The 18,604-nt window shown below is 33.2% G+C and overlaps 1 protein-coding gene and 1 long non-coding RNA gene across 5 annotated transcripts in view; both read left to right on the forward strand.

The window, feature by feature from the left end:
* The window catches only part of S6KL (ribosomal protein S6 kinase like), a 62,442-nt gene that overhangs the window by 22,029 nt on the left and 21,809 nt on the right, over positions 1–18,604 (forward strand). The gene's annotated exons all lie outside the window — the stretch shown is intronic.
* On the forward strand, positions 927–18,184 carry LOC147907753 (uncharacterized). Its single transcript, XR_015546899.1, has 2 exons — positions 927–10,059; positions 10,205–18,184. It is a non-coding gene; the product is annotated as an uncharacterized LOC147907753 (long non-coding RNA).

The raw sequence follows: 18,604 nt of genomic DNA on the forward strand, positions 1-18,604 counted from the left end.
TTTAGACTGTGCAACGTCTCGTTTACGTCAACTCTCATTGTAAGCCACGTGCAGTGAAAACCGTGTATGCGTCTCCATTCACCTTTGGCAATCATGCGTGTTCGATTAACGACCGGTGATTCTTGTTTAATCACGATGAATCACTGTTGATCAACCGATACTGGATACACCGATCGTTAACAGTGAGGCATCGCTGAATCCACGCGTCCTTCGTACGTGCAACGCCCCGCGAAGAGCGTTTCCCCTGTACGACCCTTGATTTGTGCATGGCTTTCGTTAAATCGCTATGCACTTCGATGACTGACGATCTCGTGGTCTGGCATGCGACTTGATCCCTTTGTTTATTTACGAAGCAAATCACGCTGTACCGTTGCGAAGACGGATTTCTTCCTCTTCGTGAGAACATATACGAAGTATGAAAATGCGAAGTATGAAAATGCAAAATATGAAAATGCGAAGATGTCGAAGCACTGAAGGATACGATTGTGAGGAGGATAACTTCTATTGCGTCTTCTGTTTGCTCGGACAGCATATAATGTATACTTCTGCAAGCCTATAGCTTCCTTTGCTAGGGAAATGAAAAATTCTAAAAAGGTTCTCATATCTTGGTAGCTCTCGTATCCTAGCTCCAAGGATTTTCTTATGCAACTGCAAGAGTGGTCCTGACGAACGGTCCTTCGACGTGCTGCATTGTTTACGCGAAGTAAACCTTACTTCGATAGGTATCGGTTTTCTTCGCTCGAGGGTATGATGTGGAGATTAAATAAAAGACATATAAAAGCTTGTTTAGCTCATTATATGCAAAGCATTAATAGTAAAAAATGATCAGAGAAATGAATAAGTAAAGATATAAAAAAGTAGATATATATATATATATATATATATATATATATAATTTATTCATATATTAATAAATATGAGACACGCACAGAAAAAACGTACAATTAAACATTTAGCTGGATACAGATATAAAAATAATTTTGTTGATGAACTATTACAATAATTAGGTATATAAGATGCTCGAACTGATCATTAGAATGTCAAAATTTTTTCTATCATTGCTCATCATGAGTTTGAGTTTTCTACATAATTATTTTAATGGTCCAATAATATTATTTTCATATTTTCATATTTTTATCTATTTAAATTTTTAAATAATTCAATAAAATTATTCTTTCCGTGTATGAGATTTATATCTTGTATTGATTAATGTATGAATAATTGCGTTTACTACTTTTTTATATTCCTATTTGCTCGTCACTTAGGTCATTCTTTACTTAAGATTCATTTTCACAATACATTGTTACCTAAAGAATAAGGATTATTAACAGATTTCACCAATGAAATTTATTCATGAATTTCTTGGTGACTTTTAATTTTTAGGTAGTCATATATTGTGAAATTGGGCTTAAATGATACTAAATAAAAGACGTTAAAAGCTATTATTTTTGTATATACATATTTTGTGTATACACACACACACATTTGTTGTGTATTGTGTAAAGTGTAAACACCTATTCTATTCTACGTAATATTAGTATGGAATTCCATAAAATGACACAACGCGAGTAAGTTGTTGCTATAGCAACAGGGGTTTCAGATTTTAAAAAGAATGTGGAGAAAGATGAAGAAATGGATGGAGAAGAAGAAGAAAAAGAAGAAGCTAAGGCAAGTCAACGTTTAGGCAGGTCCGGTCGACCTTGACTACTTGACTCCTAATTTTATCCCAAACTGAATCCGATTTTCATGGTGGTAGTCACATCGAGGTAGACTACAACATCGTGACTGCAGCTGCAGACTACAATATCGTGACTGCAGCTGGCTCGTTGAATGCTTGTCGTTACCGTCTGCTTTTTCGCTAATTAATGATATAATTAGCGGTTCCTCCCATCCAATCCAGACTGCTGACCGCAATGTTGGAATTTAATTTTGTTCTTCGTTTCTCTCATACACACGAGTTTCGTAATCGTATAATCGATTATCGTAATTAAACGCGTGGGTTTATCTTTGCTTTTTTGCTTTATAAAAAGAAGCGATCTCTTTGGTATCGGTACAGTAATTAGTTGCAATTTATGTAATTAATTTTGAAGATGTGAGTATCGCTAAATAGCGACGTAGTCAAGAGAACAAAAATTATATACCCTGGGAAAACAATATTTAGTATAAGTGACAATAATTACATGATAAAATAATTAGGAGCTCCATTTTTATAGTTATGTATTAATGTTAATAATATTAATTTTACCGTGCAATTATGGGTACAAATACCTATACTTTTCGCTCACAAGTAGATTCAGGTATGAATCTTGCAGATTTTGAAAAATTTGTTATTAAAATAGAGTTTGACGTCATAAAATGTAATACATAACATTTAAAGGCCAATGGGCCAAAGTATCAAAGAAAAATTTTAAAATTTGAAATGGCTACACATGTAAAGAATAGTAAACGGTTGGTTATCGCGTATTTGAAACGGAGTAGGTAATTATTTGCTATTTTTTCCCTCATATTTATTTCTTTTTTGTGTTCTTAATTTATCCTATGATTCTGCAAAAATATTTCAAGAAAATTTATTTTTGTAAGAACTATGAACTTTCGTTATAAAAAATAAAAATAAAATAAGAAAAAAAGTCATTTAAAAAGATCAAAATGTACATTAATTTTTTTTATAGTACCATGAACATTTAATAAATGCTAACATTTGTTCGTTATTTACATTTCTGTTAATGTAACGTGAGATGTAACAGTTTTGTATACGATGTGTTTTTACAATAACTATCATCCTTCAAACTGCAATGTATATAATAATTTATTGTGATACAAAAATAATTCGTTAGATACTTCTTAACTTTAATTGTAGCATGTATTGTATAATATTATAAATTTTTATTAAATTTTTTATTTTGTATTTGAAATTATTTGTTATTTTATTATTATTAAAATTCACAGTTTTAATTACAGTACATATTTCATTATAAAAAGCTAATATATATTTTAATCTTTTTAAAAGATTTTTTAAATTTTATTTCTATTTTTTATAACGAAGGTTTATAGTTCTTACAAAAATAAATTTTCTTGAAATATTTTTACAAAATCATAGAATAAGTTATAAACGCAAAAAGAAATAAATGTGAAGGAAAAATAGCAAAAAATGATATTACCTAGTCAGTTTCGAACACGAGATAATCAGTCGTTTATCCGTCACGCCTGCAGCCATTTCAAATTTTAAAATTTTTCTTTGATCTTTTGGCCCATTGATCCTTACGTATTACATTTTACGACGGCGACCTCTCCATATTGATATCAAATTCTCCAAAATCAACAAGATATTTTATCTGGATCTTTTCTTGTCAATGCACAATACAGACCTAAATTTAAAAAAAGTTTTCCACTTAATAATTTTTAAAAGTCTATTCTTATCAAACAATTTAAAGTATTTTTGCGACAGACAACCTGCTAATGTACCGTAGATTTTCCGTTGGTTATGAAATAATGACGACACGTGGCAAACCAGGTGACAGCGTCCTGTCGATGGCGGCTCGGTTCTTCCTTTTGCCGCCTTCTCTTCTTCCTTCTCGCCTCCTCTCGTGCCTCCCTGACCCACAAATCGAGCGAGCGACGGTCGAAGCTCCTTTTTTTTCGTGCGATGGACGCACACGCGATCCTATTATCCAGGAATAGCCACGAGTTTCTAATTTTGTGAATCGACCGAGGCGAGAGGAAGCGATATGAGAGTCAATCCTCGGTGGTGATCCCACTTTTAGCGACAGACTCTCGGTAAATAATCTCGCAATGTACATCGTGCCGGAGACATTATACGGCATTATGGCGCGGATCGTCGTGTAACGTTATGATTATCTCGCAAGGAGCCCAAGGTCCGTCTCTTCTCATCCTCTCTGTACACCAGGCACGGTGTAATTGTTCTTTCATTTGACGCGTACATCGTGCGATTGTCCTTCTTTTTTTCCATTTGACCCTCATGTATCTCACTTCGCGATGAAAATGGCATATCAGCCTATATCTTAAGGATCCCTTTCTGCTACCGTGATCGATGAAATTCGGAAACCTAATAAAGGCTCAAATATAATGAAGGAATATTTCTATTATTTTCAAATATATATTGCAACATATTAAATGTGCAACGTATTAAAAAGACTAGAAATTTTAGATTATTATCTATCATTTAAATGTCCAAAGAATAATGACAGAAGTCACGGTGAAAACATAAAGTCGAGATTATGGCTGGTATTCATAGTCTGTTTATATTTCAAAATTATCTTAACTATCTGGAGATGATGATGGTAACACAATTACTGACGCTGAATCTATAAGACTCGTTTAATTTATATTAATTAATAGGCACTCTTAATTAATTCGAGAGGAATCAAAATAATATCTCATACAAAAAAGAAGTATTTCAATAAGAATAATTCAAATTTGCGGCGATGTAACAAAAAAATTGAATTGTTTGGCATTTTTAATAAAAAGATTTATAATTGAATGGGTTCAATAAACTCATCGTTAATTCCGGATAGTTAAGTAATGATTGTGTTCAGTGAACCCAACGGTTGAGTGAGCGCTCAGTAATTATTGCCTGTGATTAGATCCATGATAAATTTAGAAGACTATACCACAAGAAACGAGTGCACCCTCATTGTATTCGCTGAACGCGCCCATTGTCTTAAGATGCTAATACAGCTTTGTTGTTATTTATGATATTTTAAGACTGGATTTTAGATTAATTATAAGAACTATGAAAATCTGAGGACAAGCATCTGTGTGGACAAGTTTTGGCGAACCATCCGCAGACCTGGACGTTCGAAAGTGTTTGAAAAATATATATAAAGAAGGAATCATTAGCCTCGATAATATAACGAATTTCAGTTTCAAACGTAGAGTTTCAGTTTCGCGTTGGGCATCAAAGAGCGGAAGCGTTTGCATAAATAGACTCGCGTTCGCAAGTGATAATCTCGCCTAAAGTCGCTCACGATGGAAGGAAAGAAGGGAAAGAGGAAGATCGCGGGAACGGCGGTGAGCGAAGAAGGATTTCTGAACTCGCCTGGTCTCGCGAAGCTCTTGCTGGCGGCTGCTGAAGCTATTTTCAGCTGGCTCTTCTATCCTTTCCCCTCTTAACGTTGGATAACTCCGTCGTGCTCCTTTTGCAGCAGCAACAACATCGTTGGCAGGAGCCAAGCGGCAGCAACAGCAACACAGCATTAGCTGGTACATACTATACTAGAGCCGGGACGACGGACGGGGCCGGAACGGGTTGCCGTTCAGGTTTTGCTGCAGGGGATCGTTAAGATAATCGCCGCTATCCTCATCCTAACTTAGCCTTAGCTGTACGATATATCCATGTCTCGCTCGTCGACTCGTCCCCATCCCTCTGCCCTTCGACTCCCTTCCCATCTCTTATCGGCTTCCCTTCTCCCCCGCATTTTCTTCTCTCTTTCTTCGTTTTTCTTTATCTACTCCTGTGCACCTCCATTCACATCGCTATGCGGCTCTTCTCGATGTAGCTACGTGTAGACATAAGCTATGCTATCCGATTCACGATCCGATCGTGATTTAAAGAAGCGCTCTAAAATTAGCAAACCTTCGCAAAGCATGAAATCTACTTTTTTTATTCGTTTTGACCGAATAATTCGTTTTGGCCTTCGCTTCTTCGCTTATTTATGTTAAAAAAAAATTATTTTACGATAATCTCTATGCAGTGTGCAACGTGGCGTTGCAATTTTCTATGTTTCGGAAGGACGACTGTCTCGGAGACTTTCATTGGTAATAAAAATTACCTTCGCCTCCATCGATCGTTGATAATTATTTTCAGGCAGGTACTTGCACGCATCGACGACACGTACGGTGCGTACGAAACGACTTCTCAGTAGCATCATTGTCATCCTTCGATGCTTTTTCTCTTATCTCTTCATGACCATCGCGTGATTTCATCTCTATGGCATTGATTATCGTTTTGAAAAATTCACGCCAAGGATAATTCAAGTAATTCGATTGAGATATACGTCCGATGTCACAGTTCCAATCTTTGAGTTCGCTTTTTTAAATCTTTTAAACATTACACAGTTTTATTGAAGCACATTAAAAATTTAGCTTATAGCTCGGATCTGAAAAAAAGTTATTTATCAAATAATTATTTGATAAATAAAATTTTCAGATCTGAGCTGTAAGCTAAATTTTTCAGATGCTTCAATAAAACTGTTATCTTTCTGTGTAATGTTAAGATTTAAAAAAACAAACTCGTCAATTCAAAGCTATTTTGAAAATTGTTTATTTTCTCCAAAAATAAAAATAGATATTAGATTCAGATTAATAATTAATAAATGAAGATCCTCAGTGTTCAAAATAAAAAAAATAGACATAATGAGAGTTAACACAGTAATTAGTACATTTTTTACAATGTAACAATTTATCACGTCAAAATACAATATTCAAAATCCGTTTCGACTTATTTTAAAGTCATTATCATCGCAAGAAAGTAAAACAATGTAAAAATTCCTTGTTCATTTTTAGATTAGTCTTTTCTTTTATTCTGCTTTTTATTCCTGCTTCCCTCAAATACATATTCGCATGCATATAATTCCTTGCCGGCGCACAAACAAAAATACACGTACGATACGCGATTTTCATCAATAGCGTTTCATTCCCGTTCAATCCTAATCACCTGCTGGCACTCAGGAATCCCTTGGAAAGTCGCAAGGACGCGAAAATACGACCGGTCGTCGTCGCCTGCCACCACGAGAGAGCCAGCCGGTCTCGCTGGGCGCGCTGGTGTATAATGCGTTACACAGGTATTACAGGTATTATCCGTATTACATGTATTACGAGTATTATACGGACGTACGTGCGACCTCGGTAGAACAGGCCCAGCACGACAGCTTCTTCTTTCTCCGATTCCCTCTTCGCGCTCCTCGTCTCGCCGTGTTTCCCTCGGCTCTCTCGTCACCCCACCCCCGATACATCCTCATCTCATCTCATCCTCCTTTTCCGACCGCCCTCTTCCATTCCACGACCTCATCCTATACTCGCTTCACCTCTCTTCTCTCTCTTCTATTCTCCTCTCCTGCCTCTTCTGTCGTATCTTTTTATCCTAAGGCCGAGAGCGAGCGGGCGGTTTAACGTCCGCGACTTTTTCTCGCCTTCCTTCGTTCCTGCCCCTTTCTCTCTCCTGCCCCCTGTCTTCTCCTCCTTATTCTCCTTCTGGGCTTCGATCACCTCTCGTCCCTCTGAGGTTGCACTCCTGCACGCTTTGCGACGTTTGCGCCCAACAATGCATCTCCCGTCTGTATGATCGACCTCCAAGATTCACGAAACTTCCCATTGTTATCTTTATCGCGACGTTCTTCCTCTACCTTAAATTGCTCTTTCAAAAATCGAGAAGATTCTTTTTGTAGCAATATTTTTTTATCCAGCTCGCTCACAAACGATAGAAATAATTTATTTCCAATAATTTGCAAAATGATATATTACTACATTCTGTAATTGAGATTAAAAGCGTAATAATTTTTAAATTCTCTGTACATTTTAATAATTACAGCGATTTGCTATTGATCATGCATAATTTATATTTCGTAGAACTTGTGTGATTCCGATAATATTCGAGTACGTAGTAAATTCTGATTTCTGCAATAAAAATAATGAATATTGTATGAATACATCATCTATTACATCACATTAATCTTTATGTGTTTGTTTCTTATTTCCTCTAGCAATAAAAAATTGCATGAATAAAATTTTACATAATTATTTCGTATATACTATCCTAACGATCTAATTTCCTTAAATTAATGTTTCTTATTAAAGTTAATTGCTCTATTAATTTTTATTATAATAAATTTTGCTTTTAATAAACTCATATATTGTTCTGCTCTTCTGCAATAAGTCAGTAAACAATACATTTATTTAAAATCTCTGATATAAATTACATTTTTTTACTTGACAAATTTTTGCTTGACCGATAACAGGGATGCTTCACATTTTCATGATCATTAACGCGATGGAAATTATACAAATATAATTTTCAACAATGCCAATATTTGTGTGAAGATATAATCTTTTAATAAAATGCCTAATGTAATAATCCATTGAGCATCATCGCGCGTTATAGGCCATGCGAATTAAACAAGTTATCATCGATCTTCAGCCGCGGAGAAAACGACCTCGGTATAATGCTCGACCTTTACGAACCGGTCCCTCATGAGTAGTGCATTCGCATGCTGAGACACAGGTGCATACGTTGCATACAATCCGTGGTACTGTAAGGTCTTATATACACTAGATCACGATGTCCATTCTCGCGAGACAGCACGTTCACCTTAATGAACTCCAATCGAGTTTTGAACGTATTTACTGGCACTCTTGGAATAAATACATTAATAACAGGTTTTACTGCGGATGGTATTCATTTGCGTGTAGAATGTTGAATCGAGATAAGAACAAATCCGTTAAGCATAAACCTAGAGAGAAATTTCACAGGTTTCGTTTGTGTCAAATAATGACTTGAACTATATTATAAATCGGCGTTATAAGCATTTTTATACAATTGTTCACTTTATGAAGAGTTTAATCATAATTTTGAAGTTTCATTTATGATGATTCGTTCAGGACGATCATCAGGAACGAACCATGCGAATTCACCTTCAGTCGCGATGGGAGAGGAAGACAGGTTTCGTGTGTTGAACGCGGGGGAAGACGTCTATTATGCATCTCGATGCAAACCCGTGCCCGGCACGGCGGCCTGCTATCGACAAGGGAATGCTCTCGTTATATAGTGCACGACTTAGCGAAACCGGTCGATGAGAATTGGTTTATACGCATTATTAGTTTTACCGTGAATTACATCACGCAGGATGAATAAAAAAAATTCAAGTACGAGAGTAAAAATCATTTTTACACGGTATTTCTTTCTGAATCGCAAAGGAGACTAATTTCTACCAATTTAAATTAACATTAATCTCGGTTTAACTTACTTTTCTAGATCTAAGAATTAGAAAAAAATAATGGATGAATTAAATCAAGATTAAGATATTCATAATCTGTCCTTATTTTAAGATCGTCTTAAGTAATGACTTAAAATGTTAATTACTGTTCTGTGATTTACTTGTGACATCTTAAGACTATATCTTTAAGACAGTCTTAAATATAAAAATCGATTCTGAATATTGGTCTAAAATTAAGATTTTATATTGGTAGAACTAGACGTAAGAGCTCAGAACAAGAAATAGATTATATTCTAATTGCCCTATTGGTATATATTAAATTTTCGATTGAATATGTAATTGTCTGATTGAATATGTAATTTTCTAATTTTACCTGTGATATAAAATAGATCGGTAGATATTTAAGATCATCATCATGCAATCACAGCCCATACAGCACAGAATTTGCAGCAATATTGCTGCATGCAATGTTGCATTATACCAAAACAGTCTTAAAATAAAAACCATAAAAAGTACGTAAATACATAAAATAAAAACCAAAATAAAAGTCCATATATAGCCTTGGACAAATGTAAAAAAAGTAGAAGAGAATAATATTGTAGAAATAGAGAGAGAAATATGGCAGAAATATCTAATGAAAGAACAATATAAAAGTTTAAAAGATTTTAGAAAGTATAAAAGTATATAGAAATATGTGATAAAAAAGTATAGCTATTTCATTCGCGAAATAACGCAACTTCTGTATTAATAACTATAGTGTACGTGTTATGTTGATATTGTTTTATAGTCTATCACGCACAGTATGTGTTAGAGAACGCAATGTATCGAAATGACAGGTAAAAAATTGTTACAAATTGGATATGGAAATTTGTCAAAAAACAAAATCGTGTGCAAATTAAATTAAGGTAGCGACTGTAAAGGTAACTGTTAAGGTAACTGTAACGAAATTTTATATAATATTACAAAAACGAAAGTGCACTTGTACCGTGAACACGGTATAAATGAAGATATAATGATTGAATCTGATAAATAGAACTTGATCCGGCATTATTTTACGGAGGAGAAAAAATATACGTTAAAATGTAAGATTTGTGAGAAAGTGTTAGAAAAAGTGGTTACAATTTACATAATTTACAGAATCACCTTCAGAAAAAACATTTCTTATTAGTCCTAAAATTGAGATGATATTAAATATTTTAACATCATATTAACATGATTTTTAAACTGAGTCAATTTTTTAATTGTTTTTCCTGAAGGTGATTCTATTAGAACACGCGTAAAATTTCGCATAATGCACCTTTTATTCTATCTTGATTTTCAAACACGAGAAATTGAACTCCATGTCCGTCTGGCAATCCCGCGTACTACTAGCGAATAAGTGATAAAAAGTACCAAAATAACGGAAAAATATCTTCCATAGAAAGATGACGAAAATATGTCTTTTTTTTTTAAGTTATCTTTTATAATAGTATTTTGTCTGGGTAATAGCGTTTATTACTATTCAAGCCCTCTAAGAACATAAAAAAATAAAAAAAACAAACACTAAAAGCAAATAAAAAATATGAAATAATACGAAAGTATAGATAATACAAATCAAATATAAAAATAAAAATGAGAGAAAGAGATAAAATTTTTTTGAAGTAAACCCATAATAATCTAAAATTCATAGTTGAACATTATTTTATGTATTTGAAATTATAACCATGGAGAATGTTACAAGTTATTGAAATAAAACACAAATTTCTTTTGAGAGAAAACGATGTGAAAAAAATTAGTAGAGATGGCAGATGAAATAAGAGAAGCATGAGATAATCTTGGCACGCGTCACACACGAGACGAATTACGAGTGCGCGACGATGAGTCCTCGATATTCTCATTCATACTTTATGTCAACTGGCATTTCTGATCATCAGTGAATTACAATGTGCCTGCATCTCGCTGTGCACAAATCAGTTTTTCAATCTCTCTTTCTCTCTTTCTTTTCTTAACCGAACGCTTTACTTGATCCATCTGGTCCACCTCAACAAACTCGTTCGCTTCATCGCCCGATGAGGACACCTGATTTGCATTTGACGAGTGCCAGCGATGTCATAATCCATGTCATTCCTTTGCGCGATCACGAAATGTGAAATGACCGCGAACTTGGCTAGCGTGTTTGCATTCAGGGTCACGTCTCAATGACGTTGGTAATGAGTGAGACCAATCGATCCATCGTGCCGTATGTCGCTTTCCTGAAGAAGAAAATAAAGGAAGCGATGACAGTCAAAAGATAAAAAAAAATATTAAAATTGTTTTGACTGACAATATCAGACGGAAGATGAAAATGCGTTAAGTTTGGACGAATAACTTTCGATGAAAATCTTGAGAAAATATTTAGAGAAAAAGAAATGTATAAAAGAGAAAGGATGTTCCTTTAGTATTAATTTTCATCACTTTTACAAGTGTACAAAAATTATTAAATAATTCTTTAGAAAATATTTATATAGTTTTATATTTAAAAAAAAAAGAGGAAAAATAGATATTATTATTTAACCAAATGTTTCTATACGAAAAGAATAATTTTATTGAAATACCTATTTAAAAATTCAGATAGATACAGATCTAAAAATATTTAATTTGTTAGATCATATGATATTATTATATAAAAAACTTAAGCATGATGAACAATGCTGCAGAAAGTCTCGACATTTTAGCAACCAGTTCGAGCATCCTACATAATTATTTCAATAGCCCAACAAAATTATTTTCTAGCTAAATTTTTAGAGACTTTAACAAAACCGTTCTTTCTATATAGTATTTCAAAGAAAAGAAATGAGCTGTATATGAATGAACTATCATGTGTACTAAGGATTAAGCTAAGAAGATACACTGTGCTTTCTGAAATTCTAGATTAGTTTCATCAAAAGACAGAAGCACAGAATTTTGCATAATGCATAACGCATAATGCATAAGGAAATGAACCAATCAAAGTTCTTTATTTTCTTCCTTTCCATCAAATAAAAGACTCTTGATTTTTTTATGCTTTATGCGTTATGCAAAGATTTGTGTTCCGACTCTTATCTGTTTACTATTCCGCTTTCAAGAGGTCCTTATCCGCGCATATGGAACAATCCCACTGTATGTGACGACTGGTAATATTCCGTTGCTTAACGGTCACAGACTCTTTAAACGGAAGTGTCGTTTTACAATCATCCCGAAGTCCGACTTCTTTAAAAGGGTCTTTTAACCCGCAACGGGTACTGACAAAAGGTTTTATCTTTCGAGGGACGACGAAGAGTATCTATTAAGGTCAGATCGAATAACAGGCCTTGGAGTCCACTTGGATCGAAGGCAACAGCGCGCATGATAGGGTACACGGTGCAGAGATTGTCCGTGGTTAAATTACTGCAGAACTGTGTTTGTTAGAATAATTTGCAACACGCGATTCATGTAATGATTCGTCGGATGATTTTCGCATAGCCACGAATTTCTCCAATAAGAAGTCTTCTTGGATAAAATGTACATAGAAAGAACGATTTTAAAGTATCTAAAAATTTAGTTATATAGATATAACACTGTTTCGTTGGGCTATCCAAATAATTATGTAAGACATTCAAGCATGAGAAGCAATATTGTAAAAAATTTTTACATTCCAGCTTGAATGTCCTATGTAATTATTTTGATAGTTTAAACAACATTATTTTCAGATTTGTATCTAGCTAAATTTTTACGCAGAAAGAATGATTTTGCCGAAGTATTCAAAAATTTAGCTAGATACGAATCTGAAAATAATTTTTTGGGCAATCAAAATAATTGCGTAGGACTTTCTAATTAGTTACTGGAATATCAAAACGTTTTGCATTAGCCAACATGCTTGAAATTCTTATCTCAAATTCTTATTTGTATTTATATTATTTGCTCAGATATTTCATCATTAATCTACGTGGTTCTAAATTACATATATAATATAATCATTTATAACTAAATGAAATTTATAAAGATAAGAAGTATTGTTCCACGAATACATTTCGTGATTTGTTTGCTTTTCTTTTGTTTTCTCTGTACAAATATATACTCATCTATGCAAGCACAAATACTAAATGTCAATGTCACATTAGGCGAATCAAATTCTATATTAATTTGCGACCTCGACAATAATGATTCAAGGTCCTTTATATCACTTCGAACATGAATGCGCATATCTCTTTCGGCTATTTCGACGAAGGTCCACGCTCTCCAGCGCATAAGCATCGTCGATTAGCGAATGTGTATTTGAATAGATATGTTTAATTCATATTTATCTTTCGAGAACGACTTAGTTAAAGTGACTCATCCTTACTTAATGTTGTATTCCACGCTTTCTTCGAATATTGCTCATATAGACATATGTATATTAAAAGCGTAGATAATTGATATTTTCAAGAGTGAGAGAAAATATTTCAATGAAATTTACAAATAAACGTGATTATTTCTCGTTTATTAATTTCTATTTAATCCTTGTATTTTTGGCTAAATTGGTATTAGAAAAATTAAAACAATACTACACGGAATGTAAAAATTTAGATATGCACAGTGGCGTAGCCAAGGGGGAGGGGGAGGCTGTGAGGCTGTCCTCCTCCCCGAAATTCTAAATAATTTCAATAATTTCGATAATTTCAATAAGAATGTGTAAAAAATTGTTGAGCCGTAAATATCAATTTGTTTTAAGAGAGGAAACTAAATCCTATTGGGACAGTTCTCATATTTAGTTGAAAATATCGTTTATTATGTATTAAAAATATAGTTGTTGATTTTCGGATATACAGATTTAAAAATAATTTTATTAGATCAAATCAAAATAATTACGTAGGACGCTCAAGTATCAAAACATCAAAACTTTTTACAACTCATCGTATTTGACGTTATACATAATTATTTTGATAATCGAAAATTATTTTCAGATTCTTATGTTGCTAAATTTATATATATTTCACCAAAGCAGTCCTTTTTGTCATTTTTGCAGAAAATAAATCTTTTTATAAATTAATCGAGTCGAAGTCGCACGCTGTAATATCACGTAAACAAGACGCTAGTATTCTTCCTGGTTAGCTTGAGTTTCCGCGATATTCATCGAATTCGATGCGATATTCCGCACGCGATGTCGCTTCGTGACTTTGTCAATGGACGCGCGCCGCAGACGATAAGAGGAATCCTGATCGTGAAGGGAATCCGTTGCATTCTTTTTGGATTTATAGATCCTAGAAATAGTCTCCGTGGAATATACTCGTGTACAGGTTAGTAAACTAAATTCGTATTTTCCTGGTAGCGTAACAAGAGAAGCATCACGTTTGTCACTATTTATAGGAAACTCTCTGTCAATTCTGAACGGAACAAACCCGATAATAATACTGATAATGCATCATGTTTCGAGAACGAGATGGGATAAAAAGAATCGATTATTCCATCAAAGAGGATATTTTACAATATGCTAATAAAAATTAATTCGCTTATACTTGGAAGAAGATGCAATATCCGATGAGGGAGATTACAATGATAAAAAGTCCATTCGCGTGGCTTTTATATCTATAAATTCTGAAATCAATCTCATACATAAATATATATGCTGACGTATATCTTGGAAAACTTAGTCATTAGACTGCATTATGTATCATCGTGTGCATAAAAAAAAGGATCTAAAGACGCAGTAATATGATAATTACAAAATAAGCATTCGACGCCATTATTATTTAACATCGCTAGGAAGATATAAAGAAAAAATCAATCACATTAATAGAATAAGTGCTAATCGACTTCTATTTTTGCATACTACGTACTTTCATGCAGCGGCTGTGCTGTCTTTTCGTAAGATTCAATCGTCGCGTATCACAGTCATTAACTCGATCTAAATTGACGCTGTTGGAAGTAAAATAAAGAAATCAGAATTTTCAGATTGAAAATAAATAAATCAGAATTTTCAGGTTGAATTTATTATAATTGTAGTTAGGATAACTAGAATTCTGATGGAATCTCCTGGTTTGTTCATTTTCAACCAAAATTTTTTCTCGGTGCATTGTTAGAAATGGGCATTACATTAGTCGTAATAGACGTTCTAAGCATATAAGAACTATGGGTCTAAATTCAACCTTCGACGCCGTCAATTAGAAGAAGCGCACTAATTACGTTTACACTACGTAAAAAGTGCGATTAGCACGGTTAATTAAGATATATGAAACGTATGTTTCGAACGAAATCGACGCTAATTCGAGTCTAAGAAAGTGCACCAATGTCAGGGACACCCGATATACCCGATGTCGATAATGTGATGAACTTCTGCTATCATCATAGAATGACTATGGAGAAGAAAAGATTTTTATTTCTTTCTTTCCGTTATTTCTCATGATAACTGTACATTCGATTTTAGATTCAAGAATGATCGGCGATAATTTTTTTTTTTTAATCATTTTTTGTTATCCGATCTCGGACTACCGTTTATCCAATTGTGAATATTTCGGGTGAAATATTGCAGAGCGATGTGTGTTGAATTATTACAGAATCACGCAGCATGATACATCACGCGATCTGATCTTAATGATAGCTTCAAAACAACTTGTCAGTTTTATTTTTGACTTTTATCTGATCGAAATATAAGAAATTAAAAAGAAGCATATTTTTACATATGTACATTTTATTTTTTATTAAAAAGGAGCATATTTTTACATATGTACATTTTTTAACATATGTTTATTTCAATTGAATAATTTATATTGGTATTATATCTCTGTGCTTTGAAAAATTTTAATAAATATGACAAAGTCTTTACAGTCTATTATATTTTCTAATTAATCTTATAAAAATTATGATTGAAAATATTATGCTTATATATAATTTTTAAACCATTAAAATTTTATTTTTGTGTTTAAAGTTATATTTTTAATTTTTATATATTAGGTGTTGGAATTAATTCGTAGCGTTTTTTAATGAAAGAATTATTTATTTCACATGAGCATTAAAAAATACATTAATGAAAGTACTTCCCATCACTTGTAAAACGCTACGAATTAATTCCAACACCTAATATTCATCCACGAGATTGTTTAATCTAATATATTGATATTGATATGAATTTAAATAATTTTCAGTAATTTTCTATATTGTTTTTTTGATGTGAAAAAAGATAAAATAAATTTTTTACCAATTCGATTTTATAATAAATGGTTAGTAGTAAATGAAATTATTATTTGATATTAATTTTATTTGGAAATTTTAATATTCGAGCTGACGTAAACATTTAATTAAGCATTTAATAAAGCAACTTTATTAAAGCTGAGGTCAACATTGATTAATTTCGCTTCGTCAGCGATTTAATTTTCACGACATTTTCCGTGGTATTTTCATGTATTATAGCAAGAGTTATGTGGCTCCATGTTTAAATGCGAGTGATGCAAGTTGAAAGACCATTGCTCGATCGAGACAAGGACAGGAAAGTGATGATAGAAAATGTGATCATCATAAATATACATTACGGTGGAATTTTTCTATTTTTTTTTCCTTTCGTGATGCGTTTATTTGAAAAAAAATCAAGGCTTGGGCAATGACGACTTGTCACTGAAATTGCGTTTTATTACTGCACCAATTAAGACGTGTCATTAATATTACGAGTTGCGTTGCCCGCCCCCAATAAACCGATGAATGGATATATCGGAGAATAACCGATTGTCCATAACGTAAAATCATCGTGTTATTATCAAGCGCGGAACATTTGACATGTATAATATTTTAATCTATGTAGTCAACGCTAAGTCAGAGAGCCGGTTTCGAATCTTCTGAAAAATCTTTTTAGAAATAGCAATGCATTACAGAATGTGAACATTACAGGATTCTTGGATGGAACATTTTAATTATAACCTTGACATCATAAAACAAACTGATAGATTGAAATCTGCAAAAGTGTATTTTAATTTATTTTTACAAAGAATCATCAAAGTTATGTAAAACGCTTAGACCTGGTTTCCCATCAATGTATATATTGTATATAAAATTAATTTTAATCTCTGTTCAGTTTATTCTTAATTAATTCTTAGAAATAGAAAAAGATAGACAGTAATTTAAACTGAGATTAAAGTTAATCTTCATTGATGGAATTGGGCTTAAACTGGTTGCTAGGATGTTAAAACTCTTTGTAGCATTAATGTTTAAGTCTTCTAATTACTTTGATGATTCAACAAAATTATTTTCAGATTTGTGTCTAGTTAAATTTTTAAATACTTTGGCAAAGTCGTTTCTGTGTATTCTTTGTGTTTACATTGTAAAAAATAAAATGTTAATTTTAACTTATAGACATATAATGGATTTTCTGAGACATGCAAAAATTAACATTTTTATCTCAGAAAGTCCACTATAAGTTAAAATCAACATTTTATTTTTAACATTGTACAATTTAGATTTATATGCCTGTTCTCTCGATTGCTTTTTCAACTTATCATCTTTAGATGAACTTTTCACTTTAATGCAATATTATGAAACTTCTGGCCAAACGGCATCACTGCTTCTACGATGTAGGAAGTCCCGGCGTACGATGCCCATATTAGCAGTCTAGGTGCGAAGTGCGAAATACAATGGATAGTCTCTCGACGATCTCAATGTCAGTGGTCATGCTTAGCGCGCTGCGGATCGGAAGAGGAAAGGGGGAAAAAATCCGATGGTATGGAATCGGCAGGAGGTTCGCCATACCGCGGCGCCTTCCACTTCGTGTACTCGATGTCTACGTACGTGATGCGACTCTGCTACTAGGAATTAGACGACACCTTTGCCTGACGATAAATTCATCGGCGCAAGTTTCCGTCTGGGTGCCCCTTTACTGTTCTCGAAGCCAGCCTACTGTGGCGAATCCGAACGAACGCAAGATGTTCGAAGTCACTCGAGTGACGACAAAGTTTCTTCTGCTAAGAAGAAAATGCGTAGTTTACGAGGAGCTTGCTATCAGCGGAAATTCACTCTCGGTTGACTTTCAAATGAGAACGAGACCGAGTCCATTAACGTAGAGTTGTGTAAAATATGGACAAAATATGAATGACTAGATAAGCGACGTTTTAAAATGAAGGGTCCGATAAACAGATGTCTCTTGATTAATAACAAAAACAGAGATAATTTGTCGCAACTTCAAAGAATTACAATATCTTCGTGAGAACATGTCGATGCTGACAATCTTTAAGAATTAGAGACCCTCTAATCAGTTAAAAGTAACGGAAGATTTGATATTTTTTGTCAAAATCGTGCGAGAGAGAAAAAGATGTGCTATTTCGCTCTGAAGTGATATTATGATATTATAAGTGTCGAAAACATAGCGTTATTATAGAGAAACTATATTTTATTATTTGATAAAATATTAACATAAATTAAATAAGAATAAAAATGAAATTTTAATAAATTCTTTGTGTTAATTAATTCATTATATTTAACGAAAATAAATTTTAGGAAATTGACACGAATTGACGAAAAATGTCGGAGCAATCATAGATCTTATGTCCTGATTAAAGGATCTCTAATAAGAATTTATTAAGATAATGTTCATTTCTATCAATGTAGATTAACTTTAATCTCGGTTCAACTAACTCTTCATCTTTTTCTGATTCTTATAACTAGAAAAAGATGAAGAGTTAGTTGAACCGAGATTAAAATTAAATTATATTGGTAGAAAT

Source organism: Acromyrmex echinatior, chromosome 12 (genome assembly GCF_024713525.1).
Source record: "Acromyrmex echinatior isolate Ae372 chromosome 12, ASM2471352v2, whole genome shotgun sequence".
Taxonomy (NCBI): domain Eukaryota; kingdom Metazoa; phylum Arthropoda; class Insecta; order Hymenoptera; family Formicidae; genus Acromyrmex; species Acromyrmex echinatior.